Source organism: Octopus bimaculoides, chromosome 2 (assembly GCF_046866305.1).
Source record: "Octopus bimaculoides isolate indiv1 chromosome 2, ASM4686630v1, whole genome shotgun sequence".
Classification (NCBI taxonomy): domain Eukaryota; kingdom Metazoa; phylum Mollusca; class Cephalopoda; order Octopoda; family Octopodidae; genus Octopus; species Octopus bimaculoides.
Window position 1 is genome coordinate 122069665 of NC_142929.1, and position 18762 is coordinate 122088426.

Below are 18762 nucleotides of genomic sequence, written 5' to 3' on the forward strand. Positions count from 1 at the left end.
AACTTCTACAAGCTCCGTGAAAACAATAAGTATACTCCAAGCAGCTGAAACTGCGGCAACACCAACAACCAAGCAATAAATGCTTAGCTAACAATATCGATTACAAATATACAATTAACATTAATAACATATCTAAAGGCTAAATAGATATGATTTCCAACCTTTTGTAATTAATGTTAGTTCATTGAAGTAGGTTTATTTATTTATTTTTCTCAGATAATGTAGCTTTCCACGTAAGCTATTGAGTTAGTGTTATGAATCGTTAACATCCACTGAAGAGAAACAAAGTATGTGGAATTTCCATACATTTTACACAATATCTTCATAACTTTGATAACTTTGATATGGGCCCAGGCCATATCTAACTTAAGAGCACCACCTGAAGTCTTTTAGTCATATATGGGGCACCATGGCCCACTCTAGCAATGAGTTATTATTGTTGGAGACATATTCAGGTGTAGGAGTTTGATCCGGGATTTTTTGAAAAAGTTTGTTCAGAGGACTTTTGAATAAGATGTAGTAAGTTAACAATTATTATTCTGCTTACATAATGTAAATTCGGCATAATCTGTTGAGTAGGATTTCCTTCCATGTTTTCTAAGCACATGCGTATACATATAACACTAGCTATGGCTAACGTTAGACGAAACAGACTTCAATATATGCGTAGTCATTGTCAATAATTCAAATGTCTCATTGTGTATGCGCGCGCGTACACACACGTTTCTGTGCATTTGAATGTGTGATGTGTCTACTGTGTGTATGTACATACACACACACACACACAAGCTCAAATAAATGAATTTGTACATACATTAACACACACACACACTCACATATATATACATATACAGATATACATATATTTATATATATATATATATATATATATATATGTGTGTGTGTGTGTGTGTGTGTGTGTGTGTGTGTGTGTGTGTGTGTGTGTGTGTGTGTGTGTGTGTGTGTATACATATATACATATGTACATATATAATATACTCCACTCTTTAGATTTGTACTGTTATTTGCTCATATAAACTTTCATTAGTTCTCTCATTATTTACATCTTATATGTGTATGTGTGTATATGCGCGTGTGTGTGTTTGTGTGTGTGTGTGTGTGTTTGTGTGTGTTTGTGTGTGTGTGTGTGTGTACATTAACATATATATAAAGCGTGGGTGGGTTTTAAGAAGTTTGCTTCCCAATCCCATGGCTGGGAAATGACTTCTACTATAGCCTCGGGCCAACCAAAGCCTTATGAGTTGATTTCGTAGACAGAAACTGAAAGAACCCTGTCGTATACATACGCATATATATATGTGTGTGTGTGTGTGTGTGTGTGTGTGTGTGTGTATCCCCACCACCGCTTGACAACTGGTGCTGGTGTGTTTCCATCTGTGTAATTTAATGGCTCAGTAAAAATAGACCGATCGAATAAATACCAGGTTTAAAAAAAAAGAAAACTAAGTTCTGCGGCTGATTCGTTTGACTAAAAATTCTTGATGGTGGTGCCCCCAGCATGGCCGCAGTCATATGACTGGAACAAATAAAAGATAAAAGATGCAAATATTAAGAAAAAGGAGGTTGTCAGAATTTTGCATAATCATTTATTTAGAGCTTTCATCTCATTTCAGAGATTCATCAGGAATCTCTGAAATGAGATGAAAGCGCTAAATAAAAAAATTATTCAAAACTCTACCTCTTATTTATATAAGTATGTATGTAGGTATATATTGCTTTCGAATTTTGGCACAAGGCCAACAGTTTCGGGGGAGGGTGTAAGCCGATTACATTGACCCTGGTATTCACTCCGAAAGGATGAAATGCACAGTTGACCTCAGCAGAATTTGAACTCAGAACATAAAGACAAAGGAAATACCGCTAACCATTTTGCATGTCTCGCTGACTTCGTATTTATATATATATATATATATATATATATATATATATATATATATATATATATATATATATATATATATATATATATATATATATATATATATATATATATATATATATATATATATATATATATATGTATATATGTATATATATATATATATATATATATATATATATATATATATATATATATACATACATAAAGATATCTTGAAATACTAAAGAGTAAATTTACTCAATGAAATTGCCATTGATTTCAACTACGGCCTCCAGACGACTTCGGAATCTTCTGCAACTCTTCTGGACGGTCTCCTTGTTTAAGTTGGTGAACGATAACATAATCATTGCCTTCAGTTCATCTTTGGTGTTACAAGGAGTTTTTTTGGTCTCTCGCTCAACTGCACCCACAAGGGGGTTGCAATCTGATGAGTTAGATGGCCAGATTTTAGGGGTGATGTGGTCGCAGAAATTGTCTGACAGCCATGACTAGGTTTCTCCTGCTTGTGTGGCATGGTGCAGAGTCCTGTTGCTAGACATAAGGTCTTCCAGCAGCCACCCTCTTGGCCCAGGCAGATCTACCTCATCCAGGCACTTGATGTAGGCCTCCGTGTTGAATCTGAAGCTGTGTTGGAAGACGAATGGAGGCATAATGTAGCTAACACTAGTGATCACTCCAAAAACAATGATGTTGACTGGATGTTTGATGTTTATCACTCTCAGTACATGTCCTCAGATTGACACCCAGACACTCTGAAATGTTCGTACTGGAGCTTCCGGCGCTAATGCCAAGCAGTACAGCGTTTCGTTTCCAAATTTCTGGCAGAGTGAACTGCATCTGTTTGCTGTTTTTCTCACAGATGGTGTCCAACTGACCTTACTATACTGTGTAGTCAACAAAATCAAGAACAAACAATGCAGATACGCGAAATTAATAATATAAAATGGTGACAATTTACCCATCGCACCCTCTCTGTGCGTGTAAATATTTATATATGTGTGCGTGTATGTGTGTGTGTGTGTGTGTGTGTGTGTGTGTGTGTGTGTGTGTGTGTGTGTCTGTGTCTGTGTGTGTGTGTGTGTGTGTGTGTGTGTGTGTGTGTGTGTGTGTGTGTGTGTAATTCAGTGAACACATTGACTGATTTGCGCCAATAGATAGCCCGATCAAGATAAATAACCAGACACGTATCACATGCATATTATTTGTGTTTGTGTGCGTATGTGCGTGCGTGTGTGCGTGTGTGTGTGTGTGTGTGTGTGTGTGTGTGTGTGTGTGTGTGTGTGTGTGAGTGTGTACAGACAGATAGACACGCACACACATGAATGTTTGTAAATATACTTATCGGATATTTAGATTTATTTATATATTTATTTATTTGGATCTTCTTAATGCCAATGACTTTTCCAAGACTGCAAAGATCGACGTCTATCAGGATCATCTACTGGTCAACGTCTGAAGGAATTATATAGGTGGGAAGGGACCTGGCGGTTGGGTCTTAATGCTAACAACCGTGTATATACTGCTGAAGATAATGACCGGTACGTTAGGACTATCATCTCTCTGGCACAAGGAAACACATTTGTTTTTAAAGGCGATAAAGTTGGTCGTGTCGTTGACCTGTCTGCTGCTATTATTTAATGAACCATACACAATAACTGGTACACTAGACATTAAAATATAAAATCAGCCTCCTACTATTTAAACTGATAATGTGAGTATTATGTCTACCTTCAAAAGCACAACAAAGAAGAATGAAGGGGAAGAACATTAATAACGATATTAATAATCCTTTCTACTAGAGGAACAAGTCCTGAAGTTTTCTGGGAGTGGTGGGGCGGTTAAGTCGGTTACATCGATCCCAGTACTGAACTGAGGCTTAATTTATCGACCCCGAAAGAATAAAAGGAAAGTGGACCTCGGCACAATTTGAACTCAGAACGTAAAGACGCACGAAGTACCGTTAAGCATTTTACCCGGCGTGCTAACGATACTGCCACACGCCGCCATAGCACCTTCCATAATAATAAAAATAATGATAATCCTTTGTACTATAGGCACAAGGCCTGAAATTTCGGGTGAGAAGACTAATCGATTATATTGAGCCCAGTGTTTCAATGGTACTTAATTTATCGACTCCGAAAGGATGAAAGGGGCAAAGTCGACCTTGAACTCAGAACGAATAGACGGACGAAATGCCGCTAAGCATTTTGCCCGGCGTACTAACGATTCTGCCAGTTCGCTGCCTTAACAATAATAACAACAACAACAACAGCAACAACAACAACAACAACAACAACAACAACAACAACAACAACAACAACAACAATAATAATAATAATAATAATAATAATAATAATAATCCTTTCTGCAAAGACACAAGTCCTGAAATTTGGGGGAGAGGCTAGTCGATTGCATCGCCCCCAGCCCCGAAAGGATGAAAGGCAGAGTCGATAATAGTTTAACCAAAGTGGAAAGTATCTGTCCTCAGTCCTTTCAACCTCTTTCGTCCTTTCCTCACGATAGACTCGGCTGTGTGCATGTAAGACGGTCTCATCACCCTGAACACATCTCGGACAGGTTCGTCTAACAGCACTTCTGTACCTGTACAGCCTGTTTGAGCCGGCAGATCCCACCGGTTGCATTGCCACGCCAGGAATTTATAGAAATTGTCCTTAAGCCCCGCCCCGAAAGTCCTCCGGAAAATACCAACTAATTTATCCCTCCCGACACCCAGAGTTTCCCCGATGTCGTCATCGTTCTTGCCCGCCATTAATCCCTCATAGAACTCCAATGTGAAACTTCTAGCGACTACATTACCCGACTGGCAGAGAGCTGTGAGCGCTTGTTGATACTTTAAGTGCCAAGCACCCTGCTTCGGGCTACGCTTGATTCAGAACTGTAGCTCCGAGAATGAGATGAGGTGCGGAAAATCCTGTCTTACAAACGGTGACCACACCTACTCACTGTCAAAGAAATGCTGGAGATGTCGCAGCCTCAGCGCATGTCTGCGCATCATTAGCTTCGGCATGACCAATTCTCCACTCAATGGTTGCCGACAGCAAATGGACAGTCTACGAAATGGAACCCGTCCCTTACAAAGAAAGCAGAAGGGCAAGCGCTCCAACTTGACCATTCACGAATGAGGGCAAGGGACGACAGCCATGTGGTAGTAGACGACGGAAGCGATGTACGGATTCGCTACCTCCGCCCAACACTTCAGAGACAGCTACCTCTCAACCCGTTTCTAGGTGAGACATGCTAGCCTGCTAGTCACCTGCCACCCGCCCTCCCCACCGTTCTTGTCCACCTCGAGGTCCAGACCAAACCACCCCACGAGTAATTTAACCGGACCTTCCGTCCATCTCCCTACGACATGGACTGGCCTCACCCGGTGCCGCGCTGCAGGCCCACTGACTTTTTCTTTAATCTTTGCTCCAGTCACCGCAGTGCCGATCACTTCAACTTCCAAGATGTCCGACACTATTACGTTGAAGTCGTCCGTATAAGCCGACACGAACCTTCTGCATCCAAGTTCACGAGGGACGTCTCTCGAAACAGCCAGCTTCTGGTTACAATGACTCGAGAGCCAGCACTTACAGAAGAGGTGAGAGTGGATATCGTTGACGGACCGAACTTACAATGCTAAACGATTTCGATAGGTAGCCATTTACTTTGACTACCGAACAGATGTTGTTGTACGTGGATGTAACGCGTAAAGTGGAGGTTGTCGTAGGTAGACATGTTTGAGATAGGGCGCGTCTGCTCGGCACCGACGACAAAAGCCAACCTCTTGGCAAACAGCTTGAAAAATAATAATCCTTTCTTCTAAAGATACAATGCCTGGAATTTTGGGAAAGGGGGATAGTTGGTTCCATCGACATCAGTGTTCAATTTTTCCTTATTTTATCGACCTTGAAAGGATGAAAGGCAAAGTCGATCACGACGGAATTTGAGCTCAGAACGTATAGACGGACGAAATGCCGCCAAGCATTTTGCCCGGCGTGCTAGCGATCCTGCCAGCTCTCCGCCTTCATAATAATAATAATAATAATAATAATAATAATAGTAATAATAATAATAATAATAATAATGATGATGATGATGATGATAATAAGCTTTTCTACTATAGGCACAAGCCCTGAAATTTGAGGGGAAAGAATAAAATGTGAATTCGACCTCGGCGGAATTTGAACTCAGAACGCAACGGTGGACAAAATGCCGCTAAGCAATTTGCCCAGTGAACTAACGATTCTGCTAGTTCGCCGTCTTTATAATAACAATAATCCTTTCTACTGAAGGCACAAGACCTCAAATTTGGTGGAGGGAGTTAGTCATTTACATCGACCCCAATGTTTCACTGGTACTTAATTTGTCGACCCCAGCAGAATTTGAAATCAGAACGTAGCGACGGGCGAAATACCACTAAGCATTTCGTCCAGAGTGCTAAAGATTCTGCCAACTCGCCGCCTTAAGAAGAAGAAGAAGAAGAAGAAGAAGAAGAAGAAGAAGAAGAAGAAGAAAGAGATAACAAGAAGAAAAAGAAGAGAGAGAAAAAGGAGAAGAAGAAGAAGAAGAAGAAGAAGAAGAAGAAGAAAAAGAAGAAGAAGAAGAAGAAGAAGAAGAAGAAGAAGAAGAAGAATGGATAACAAGAAGAAAAAGAAGAGGGAGAAGGAGAAGAAGAAGAAAGGGATAGCAAGAAGAAAAAGAAGAGGAAGAATAAAAAAAGAAGAAGAAGAAGAAAAAGAAGAAGAAGAAAAAGAAGAGGGAGAAGGAGAAGAAGAAGAAAAGAAGAAGAAAGGGATAGCAAGAAGAAAAAGAAGAGGGAGAAGGAGGAGAAGAAAAGAAGAAAGGGATAGCAAGAAGAAAAAGAAGAAGAAGAAGAAGAAGAAGAAGAAGAAGAAGAAGAAGAAGAAGAAGAAGAAGAAGAACAACAACAACAACAACAACAACAACAAGAAGCGGATAACAGGAGGTGGAGGATGGAGAGGAAGAGGAGGAGAGGTGGAAAAGGAGAGGCGGAAAAGGAGAGGCGGAGGAGGAAAGGGAGGAAAGGGAGGAAGAGGAGGAGGAGGAAGAAGACGAAGAAAGGGAGGAAAGGGAGAGGAGGAGGAGGAATTGTTATGAATCAACAATATGAAGTAACTCTGCTATTTTTATATACAGTTTTGTTTCGAATGTTCTTTGCTCTTCGCAGGTTGTTGACATGCAAATCTTGCAGTCAATTTAATATTACTGAACTGATGTAAGAATCTATTCACTGTCAACCAGCCTGCAAGCAATAGCAGCTAAATCTTCTTCCAGTCAGACCTTATTGAATTAAAAGTGGTACGATGCATTAAATAATATAGCCCCATGTACACTGTCTGAAATAAAAGGTGAAACAGTCACAACTGGAATACTTTTCATAATACCAGGGTCGGCTGTAAAGTTCGTAGGCTGACCAATGTACTCTCACAAAATGAGACCAAATGAGGCTTATTTTCGACATAGACCCCTTGCAGTCCACGTATTTCTTCCATCGGTGTTGCAGTGATTGGATCCCATGGGTGAAGAAGCTTTCCTCCTATTGGTCAAAAAAGTCAACAACAAATATGACGTCATCATTATTGCGATGCTATATGATCCCGATAAGTTGCCATTTACTTTGGACACCGAACAGATATCGAAGTACATTGCAATGATCCAGCTTCTACAAAAGGTACCAAAGCCGGCCATCTCAAGGACAGCCTCCAAGTATTGATAGTTTATCCTGTCGAAAGCTTTTGACTGATGCAAATTGATCAAGTTCCTACAGATGCCAGGTTCCGTACCTACCCTTTCTAACATGTAATACTTGAGGTAGAGGTTGTCGTGAAAAGATTTATTAGGAATAGCACATTCTGTGCTTCGCCGACCAGTTTATCCCCGGCAAACGTCAGCCTCTTGGCTAACACTTTCACGAATATCTTGTAATCAGCATTTGGCAGAGTTACGGGCTTAAAGCTATCTCTTTGGTTCCCCTTGTTTGGGTCTTTTCTCAGCAGCATCACCTCAGCTCGACTCACAGAACTGGGAATTATCCCATTCTGCTGCCTGTTGCGGTAGTCATCTGGCAAGACATTACCGAACAAGTCAGGCATATGAAGGTAAAGCTCGAAGGGCAGACCATCCAATCCTGGAGACCTTTCCCTCGTGCAACCAATCATCGTATTACGTGTGCCTTCGGCTGTTTATCGGCATTTTGCAGAACTCCGCATCCAGGCCGAAAGCCGTGGCAGGCCATCGAGGCATGAAGTAAAATCTACCCTCATCTCCGACCCAACACGAGCCTCCTTACAGTTTGGCAAAATGCTGCTGAAATTTAGCACATATCTGTTTGGCGTCGATTAGCACAGCCCTTCCCAGCCCATGAAAACCGAATTGTGCCTTTGTTACCATGCTGCACCTCTTTCACACAGGCCCATCAAACCGCTTTCCTTCCCTCGTGTCTTAGAGCACGCACCCAATCTCTGACTGCGTAACCCTCGTGTTTGACATTGAAGAATTGATCTTGCTCCCAGCATGTCGGTTGCTATGCCTTTTCTAAGTGCATCTTCTAATTTCCTAACTAAGTCTCCCTTTATTTTCGACTTTTCTATTGCTATTTTCTACCAAACCCTAGCACCTCTACTCTAATAGCCCTTTTTCAGGGCTATTCATTATCGGTAATTGACGATTGCACCCATCAACTTTTGATGGAATAACTTGCTTACCTGGTGTCTGAATGCTTGAAGGCGGAGGACTCTGAAGTGTACTGCAACTCTCTGTTAGAGCTAGCCTTGTCAACGTTTTATTTTTCAATTTGAGTTCTTGTCCAACATTAGATTTCTATATATTGCGTCCGTATGGCTTCTTGAGAGGAGTGAGTGCCTGACAACATTCCAGATGTCAGGCGCCTATAATAGTAATCCTTTCTACAGTAGGCACAAGGCTTGAGATTTGGGGGAGGGGGCTAGCCAAATCCATAAATCTAGAAGGAGAAAGCAAGTCGATTACATCGATCCCAGTGCTTATGGTACTAATTTTATCGAACCCAAAAGGATGAAAGATAAATTCAACCTCAACTGAACTTGGACTCAGAACGTAAAAAACGGAGAAAATACTGCTAAGCATTTTGTATGGCTTGCTAACGGTTCTCTCAGCTCGCTGCCTCAATAATAATAATAATAATAATAATAATAATAATAATAATAATAATAATAATATTAATAATAATAATAATATGTTTTTATTTTCCATAAGGGTTGACAGAAATGCAGAGCAATACAGTGCTGAAATATATGAAAACAAAGCGTATACATAAGAGAAATGACTAAAAACTAAATGCAAAAAACAAAAATTTCGAACAAAGAAAATTCTTCCATATGGGGGAGACGAGGGCTATTTGTGAAGACCCTTCAAGAACCATGTGGTTTTTCAGTTGTCTTTAGCCAATCCAGAGGTGCGTGCTTAGAGCAAGCACGTTATTTTCATCTACCTTCCCACAATTTCATTGGGAAGCAGCACTTCCTCGGCATCCTCATTTTTTTTTTTTTTTGCTTTCAAGTGAATGAGGGATTGTCCAAAGAAGACGATGTCTGCCTTCAGCCCTTTGAATCTCATCCACCACACAACCTCTCTCGCCGAAGTCACCAGTGATTTAAAACTACTTTCCCTTTTTGACCAAAGAAAGGTAACAGAACGACCTTTCTAAAGAGGCTTAGCTGATAGTCGGATCCTCTTTACACGTATTGGCAATTGTTTTACATATCTATACGGGTCACCAATATTTAGGTGCTGGACGAGCACGTGCAGACATTTTTGGTTGTCCTGCTTACACCTTGGATTGGCCCGACTGACTACACTTCTGTGTCTGCAGAGTTTATCTCGCACCAGCAATATGCACCCACTTAACTCGATTCTGAAAATTATTCATGGACCTCGTTTCCAAAAGTCCTCTGAAACAGATTAGCCAGTTGATTTTCATCGATTCTTAGATTTTAACTGAGTAAGTTGTCGTTTTTTCCATCACTAATCATTTATAGAACACTGGCCTAGAGCTTTCACCGCATTATCCAACTGCTAGAAAGCTGTGAACGTTTGGCAATATTCCGGAGGCCAAACGTTCTGTTTCCGTCTTTAAGTAACTTCGGACTGCAGCTCTGTCAAAAGTTGTGATAAAAAGCGTTTGACAATCGTTGAACACCCCTGTTCGTCATGAGAGAAAAAACAGGAGACATCGCAGCCTTTGCGCATGCCAGCGCATTAACAGCCACGATCTGCCCAATCCTCTATTCGGTGGGTGTGACCAGTGGAACACAACTCTTCCACTGAAAGCAGAAGAACAGACACTGCAATCCGCTCAGACGCCAGCTAGAGTAGAGCACAGCGATCAGTCGGTAATATATGTTGGAGGCGATGTAGCCCTTCGTCACCTCTGCCTTACCTTATATGGATAGCTTCCGAGGAAGACTGGCTACCCTGCTTGTCACTTCTTTACCTGGAGATCTAGACCAAACCAGAAACCGAGCAATTCAACTGGTCCGTCTGCACAGTCCCCCAAACTGCTGCTGCTGCTGATGCTGGGCGACATGGACCAGCTTCTCCAAGTACCGAACTGAAAGGCCCACAAACTTCGCGTCGTTGATTTTGACTCTTGCGATCACTTCGTGGTCCCTTAGAGCTGCCTTGATCACCTTAATATGCATAATGCCTTACAATATGACAGTAACCTCTTTTTCCACATCTTAGTTTGTGTAGGATGTTATTCAATTGCTCTAGTTATCGCAGTAGTGGGACTGTAGATACAGAACAAACTAGATGAGAGTATGGGACAAAATAGAATAATTACTAAAGGCGGCCATCATCCTAACCAGTGAATAGATATCGCTCACTAGTTAGTCGCTATCGAACTGCAGAAAAAGGGACCAAAACCGGTCGCCATAAGGACAGCCACCAAGTATTGATGATCGAGCTGATCGAAAGCTTTTGATTGATCTCAATTGATCAGGGATCCACCGTTGCCCGTGTTCCTTATCCACCCACTCTATGATATATATATCACATGAAATAGATAGTTTGAGATGGTGCATGTTTGCGCATTCCTATTCAGATCATCGACGGCAATTGCTAATTTATTGGATAGTGCCTTGGCAAAAATTTTGAAATTCAAGTTTAACAGAGTTATGGGCCGAAAATTGTCAATGTGATCTTTTTTGTTGGGGGTCTTTTCTCAGCATCTCCACGCTGTCCCTATCTCCTGGTTCTATCTAGCTTGCCCCCAGTTTGAAGTTTTCTCACATTAGTATAAAAAGACTTTAATATTTTATATGTAATCACGTCTAACTTTTGTTAGATAGCATCTGCCTTACATACGAGTATAATCAGAAAGTCACCGGCAACAATGAGTATAATATAGGAAATTACACACTGACAGACAAATATTAAGGAAACAACCAGACATAAAAATGCATTACTGTGATTGATGCCATACCTTGTGAACAGAAACATATCGATCAAGGAGACATTGAGAATTATCTAAATATAAAGAAGTATAAATCGAAGCGATAAGGATGTGAAAATATATATAAATGTGGTCTCACAGCAATAGGAGATCCAGAGACAGTGAATGAGGAAATGACCGCTCCATCATGGAATCCCTAACCTAATAACTGCAGGAAATACCTCGTTCATGAAAATCACATTCATTTCGTTGTTGTTGTTGTTGTTGTTGTGTGTAGTCGTTGTTTTTGCTCTTGTCGTTGATGTTGCTATTGTGTTAGTTTTTGTGTAAACCAGTGTCAGCTCTAATCTGGCAAACTTATATATCAAGCACGTAGACGGCCAGCTAACACGATACAAAGAATCACTGAGTTCTAGGTTGCTCTGTATGTTTCTATCGGTCAAATTACCGTCGTTCTACTATGATACCAGTTGTTTTCACCCCATCTTCAAGTACATTTTACCCAGGGCTCTATTATCCAATGCGTTCAGACAGAGCATTAAAAAAAGTAGATCGGTAGATAGATAGATAGATAGACAGATAGATAGATAGATAGATGGATGGATGGATGGATGGATGGATGGATGGATGATGTGGCGGGGTTGGAACAGGGTGTAACGTCTTTTACCATGGGAATTGTCCATGTCCTATTATTGACACATATGTCCCTGTAATGTTCCCACCCCATTGTATCGTTGAATATTTACGCCATCACCACAAGACTATAATCTCACTCCATCACGGAAATGCATACTAACAATAAAGGAGTCTCTACCAGTTCATTCAATAGGCTAGAATCAGCAGCTAAATATTTCTGAAATCACATTCCACCGACTTAAGTGAGGAAATAATACATCAGACAACGTGCGCCTATATGGCCCCAAAAATATGGGATGGCCTTGGCAAAAATGCATTTGATTATAGATCTGATCGATCAAGATTAACTCAGGGTTATGTTTAACCCTTAAAAACAACAAGAGCAGCAAAAATACTTCTGAATTATACGACTGCTCACGACCGTGACAACAACTCTTTAGTGATATTCTGTTACAGTTATTCTGAACTGAGTTATCAGTCTCTGAAATATTTTGTTAGGGTACTAAAATCTTCCTACAAACCCTGTAATTATATTGCACCCACTTCCTAAAGCTGAAGTGCCTCTTGCCGTCATGAACACTGCTTGGTTATGAGCTAGTTAATGTTTAGTTCCTGATTGCATGAAACAATGTGAATATGTGCCCATGAATCTGTTTCTATTAGTATGTCACTGAGTGGAACAAAAGAGAGCCATAAGCCACCATAGCAGACATGACTTCAATGCTCTATAAAAGAGTTATGAGTACAATATATTTACTCATTAATAGATCGGTAGTCAGTGGAGGCGCAATGGCCCAGTGGTTAGGGCAGCGGACTCGCGGTCATAGGACCACGGTTTCGATTCCCAGACCGGGCGTTGTGAGTGTTTATTGAGCGAAAACACCTAAAGCTCCACGAGGCTCCGGCAGGAGATGGTGGCGAACGCTGTTGTACTCTTTCACCACAACTTTCTCTTACTTTCTGTTTCTGTTGTGCATGTAATTCAAAGGGTCAGCCTTGTCACGCTGAATATCCCCGAGAACTACGTTAAGGGTACACGTGTCTGTGGAGTGCTCAGCCACTTGCACGTTAATTTCACGAGCAGGTTGTTCGTTGATCGGATCAACTGGAACCCTCGACGTCGTAAGCGACGGAGTGCCAACAACAACGATCGGTAGTTTTTTTTTGTGTGTATTTTTTTATTAGTCATAAAAAAACAACAAAGTATGGCCCGTTTAACTAAACGTAATTCATGTTTGATGCACAATTTTGCAATTATGGAGGAATGAACGGTAATACCCATCATCTTTCAGGGAATGGACACTGAAAGTAGAAGCCTTAAATTATATAATACAAATCATTTGGTTCGTCATTTTTTTTTTTCACAACTCGCTGTTCTTGCATGTCGCGAAATTAAATTCAATATCCAATTTAAACAAATATGAAGTCTACTGGTCACTGCTACAAATCACTTATTGAAGGAACAACAAATTTACCAAACAGTAAAATTTCTTAGAAAAGATATATTGAACACAGAAATCGGTTACCAAGGGAGGCGTGAGGTTCTCCAATGAAACGTAACGAATTAATTCAAGTAGAAACTTAAATACTGCAAGAACATTGAATCTAAAACGTCTTTCTAATATGCAGAAGCAGGTTCATTACGAAAGAGCCAGCACTTAGACGCCTTTGATTTCAGCATTAAAATAAACTATAAAGCAACAATAGCCAAAATAAAAACAGTTTTGGTCATTGCCGGCTAGTGTTCGTTCACATATATAAACAGAGAAACGAAAATAAATACAAGTTTCTTACCAGACAACGACGAAATCACTTGCATAAAGGTTAGCATTGTTACTGTGCATCGTTTTATTTCTCCTCCCCTTCTCTCTCTCTCTCTCTCTCTCTCTCTCTCTCTGTTTACTTTTTTCTTTTTTCTTTCTTTCTCTCTCTCTCTCTCTCTCTCTCTGTTTACTTTTTTCTTTTTTCTTTCTCTATCTCTCTCTCTCTCTCTCTCTCTCTCTCTCTCTCTCTCTCTCTCTCTCTCTCTCTCTCTCTATTACGCTCTCTTCGCTTTACTCTATTTACTCTAACCCACCATTTTATTAATCCCATTATTTTTCTTTATACTCACACCATAGCTTCACAAGTTTACACTGCCTCTCTCCACCAACTTCACATGCATTTTCTCAGTGACTGACTCTTCATGTCTCTACTCTCCACTTCATATTCCTACCTTCGCACTTAAAATCTCTAAGTTCATTGTCTATATCCTCCTCATATCTCTATCTCCCACAAATACCTCTTTCTCTGTCCAATCACCTTTTCTCCTTTCACTCTAATATTCCACCCCACTGTACTTCCAACAAACAACAACAATAACGATAATTTCTAATATAGACACAGAGTCGCACTTATTCACCCCAGTACTTGAAGACTGACTCTTTTGTCGATCATGATAAGAAGTTAACTTCGACAAGGTTTGAACTCACCACATAAGTGGATATAACTAGTTATAGGGTATTTTGTTGTTGATCTAGTGTTTCTACCATTAACAGAACTAGATATTGAATACAGCCCAAAACCTACATTAGGGAAGGAGTTAGATTAACTGAACCACAGTGTATGACCATTTCTAATTTTATGACCCGTTGATACTTGAACTAAAAAAAGCAAAGGGACACACCTAAGTACCTTAAAGCATTTTCTTTTCGTCACACTGTCGATTCCTTAAAGGTATTTGAACTCAGGTCTTGGAGAGTTGGAACGTATACTGCAGGGAATTTTATGCAACGCTCTATTACTAATTCAGACAAAGCGGAGAGCTTGTAGAATCGTTAGAGCACCCGCGAGCTGGCAGAATCGTTAGCTGTCAGAATCGTCAAGGCGGCGAGCTGGCAGAATCGTTAGCACGCCTGGCGAAATGCTTAGTGGTATTTCGTCTGTCTTTACGTTCTGAGTTCAAATTCCGCCGAGGTCGACTTTGCCTTTCATCTTTTCGGGGTCGATAAATTAAGTACCAGTTACGCACTGGGATCGATGTAATCTACTTAATCCCTTTGTCTGACCTTGTTTGTCCCCTCTATGTTTAGCCCCTTGTGGGCAATAAAGGAATAAGAATCGTTAGAACACCCGACAAAATATTGAGTGGCGATTCTTCTAGCATTACGTTCTGAGTTCAATTTACATCAATTTTGCCTTTTATCCAATGAAATGAGTACCAGGTAAACATTGGGGACAATGTAATCGAGTGGTCTCTTCCCCCACCCAAATAATCAGGTCTTGTGCCCGTAGCCGGTAATTTGGAAGAATGATTATTAGTTGACACCAAGAACCCTAGTATTTTTACTGACATTTTACTTTATCGACCACCAAAGAATGAAAGGCAAAGCTGACTTGGGTGGTATTCGAACTCAGCACGTAACAAGCTGGAAGAAATACCGCAAAACATTTCCTCCAACACTCTAACGATTCTGTCAGCCCGCCACCTTAGCACCTTTAATAATAAGAACCCTTTCTACTCTCGGTACAAGGCCCGAAATTTTTGGGAAGGGGGCCAATCGATTAGATCGACCCCAGTACTTCACTGGTACTTAATTTATCGACCCCGAAAGGAAGAAAGGCAAAGTCAACCTCGACGGAATTTGAATTCAGAACATAGCGACGGGCGAAATATCGCTGAGCAATTTACCCGGCGTGCTAACAATTCTGCCAAGCCCGCCCACCCTGACAACGACAACAACAACAACAGCAACAACTGATTCTAATTTAAGTACATAGCCAGAGGTGGTTGTTAGCCGATACCAAGAACTCCAATACTTGGCTGATACTCTATTTTATCAACCCTGGAGGGATGAAAGTCAAAGGTGACTTTGGTGGAATTTGAACTCAGAATGTAAAGAGCAAAAAGAAATACCAGCAACACCGGCGTTCTGACAATTCTGCTAATCCACCACCCTTAAGAATGATAATGATGTCTGACTCAGCACAAGGCCTGAAATTTTGAGGAAGGGGACAAATCGACTCGATCGACCCCAGTATTTGGCTTCTATGTTGTCCACTCTCGAAAAGATGGAAGCAAAGTTGACTTCGGCGAGATTTGAATTCGGGACATAAAGGGGCCGGAACGAATGCGATAATGCTTTCTTCTGATGCTCTAACGCGATTCTGTCAGCAGACCTCCTTAAGTAAGAGTTTCAAATTTTAACATAAGTCCACCAAATTTTGAGGAGGGAACAACTCGATTACATCAGCCAAAATATTTGACTGGAACTTCTACTTCATTGACTCCACTGAAAGGCAAAGTCGTTGACCTCGGCAGAATTTGAACACAAAACGTAAAGAACCGAAAGAAATATCGCTAAGCATTTTATGCAATGTTGTAACGATTCTTATTTCTTTATTGCCCACAAGGGGCTAAACATAGAGGGAACAAACAAGGACAGACGAACGGATTAAGTCGATTACATCGACACCAGTGCGTAACTGGTACTTAATTTATCGACCCTGAAAGGATGAAAGGCAAAGTCAACCACGGCGGAATTTGAACTCAGAACGTAACGGCAGACGAAATACCTATTTCTTTACTGCCCACAAGGGGCTACACACAGAGGGGACAAACAAGGACAGACAAAGGGATTAAGTCGATTACATCGACCCCAGTGCGTAACTGGTACTTAATTTATCGACCCCGAAAAGATGAAAGGTAAAGTCGACCTCGGCGGAATTTGAACTCAGAACGTTACGGCAGACGAAATACCGCTAAGCATTTCGTCCGGCATGCTAACGTTTCTGCCAGCTCGCCGCCTTAAATAATTTTTTTTTTTGCTTTTTTATTGCCAAGAATACGACATTGTGGTACATTAGATGTAGAAATTACGATGGAGAAACCATATCTACTACAACAGAAAGACAGAGAGAGGGGGGAAGAAAGACAGAGAGAGGTGGGGAGAAAAACATGACAACTTGTATAAACTTGTTTCCTTAAAAAAAGCAACGCCGCAATGATTAGGAATTTGGTAAAACAAGCTGTTGCCTGTCTGTGCGTGTGTGCGTGTGTGTGTGTGTATGTGTGTGTGTGTGTGCATGTGTGCGTGTGTGGGTGTGTGTATGTGTGTGCGTGTGTGTGTGTGTGCGTATTTGTATTGTGTATATTTGCATGTGTGTTTTATTGTAGTTTAAATAGATTAAGTATCGAATGTTGGAAAATAACAAGTTGCTGCGTTATGGGATTAGTCGTGTTTATAGGTCTACGCGTTTACTTTAAGTCGATTATATCGACCTGGTCATTTTATCTAGAACTTATTTTATCGATCTCGTAAAACCCAAAATGTAAAGTGCACATTTGTGCTTGGCCATCCCATAGTGATGTGTATGTGTGTGTGAGTATGTGTGTACGTGAGTATGTGTGTTAGTAGTTGTGTGTGTGAGTGTTTGTGCGTTCGTGCTTGTGCGTGTTGTGTGTGCAGGGTGGTTGCCGACTTAAATTATAACCACTTTTTCTTTGCCATCAGTAATAGGTTTGATAGCATTTCTACCGCGTACATTCAGTTGACCATTTAGCCCTGATATTATTTTTAATTATTTATGACAAATGTAGCATTTGATTTTTACAAGTATCACATTAACAGCAGTTCCGCTCTTCTCTGTTCGTTCAAAATAGATTTTCAACATAGTAGCTAATGGGAACCTTCTTAGATATTAAAGATAACAATATTTCACTTGGGCCCTTGAAGCTGTATGCATATGAGAATCCGGACATGTAGGCTTTGACAGTTGACAGATCCAGGTTTTGAAAGGGTAAAATAACCCAGATTGAGCCAACGAAATTATCTCTAAGTCATATGACGCCAATAAAACAACAAGCAGAGTTTAATGATACAGACATTGACATTGAATGGCAACTCATCTAATTTATCAACTGGGTTCTTCCTGATCGCAAACTCAAAGCCATGCTCTTGTTTCTCATTGTAGCCATTGAAGATGCACGAGCGCGTGTTGGTCAGTTTCGTCGCTCAGCGCGCGTCTCGGGCGGTTTTCGTTGATAGCATTATCATTCTTATAGAGTTTCTCCCGCACCGGCACTGCCGGACCAATCATATCTGGAAATTAACTTGAGGCGATGGATCGAAACAGATTCCGAAAAAGCTCGGGAACATACCAGCCAATTGATTCTCCTCAATGCCTAGTGTCTCTCAGAGAACGTGGCTATCGCTCTTACTCGTCGGTAATACCCTATAAAGCACAATGGTGGAACATGTGCCGACCGCATTGGCCGACTGACGACATTTTAGGTACCAAGTACCCTGTCTCGATCTATACTTGATCCAAAACTGCAGCTACATCAAAGAGAATAGCTGTTGAAAAGTGAGTCTGACAAAAGGTCACTATACCTCACCTTACCGACAACGAATCACTGGAGGTCGATACTTCAGGCCATATTTATGTATCATCAGCTACAGCATGCTCAGTTCTCGAATCAATGGGTGTTAACAGCAAATAGAGCGTCTGACCAGTGTAACGCGTCCTCTCCGCAGAAAGAAGAGCACGTTCAAAGTAATGCATGAAAGTCAGATGATATCAGATGGCGGTCCAATGTAAACGTTTTCTGCCTCCACTCTGCCTCTCACTTGTAGCTTCTCCTCAGCCTATTCTGGGTGACATTGATTTGACACTTTGCCCACAGTTCTTGTCCAACAGGAAGTCCAAACGAGATCCAAGCAATTGGACGCCAGATAACTATCTTGCAGGCCCAGTGACGTTTACCGGTTCACTTTTGCTCCTA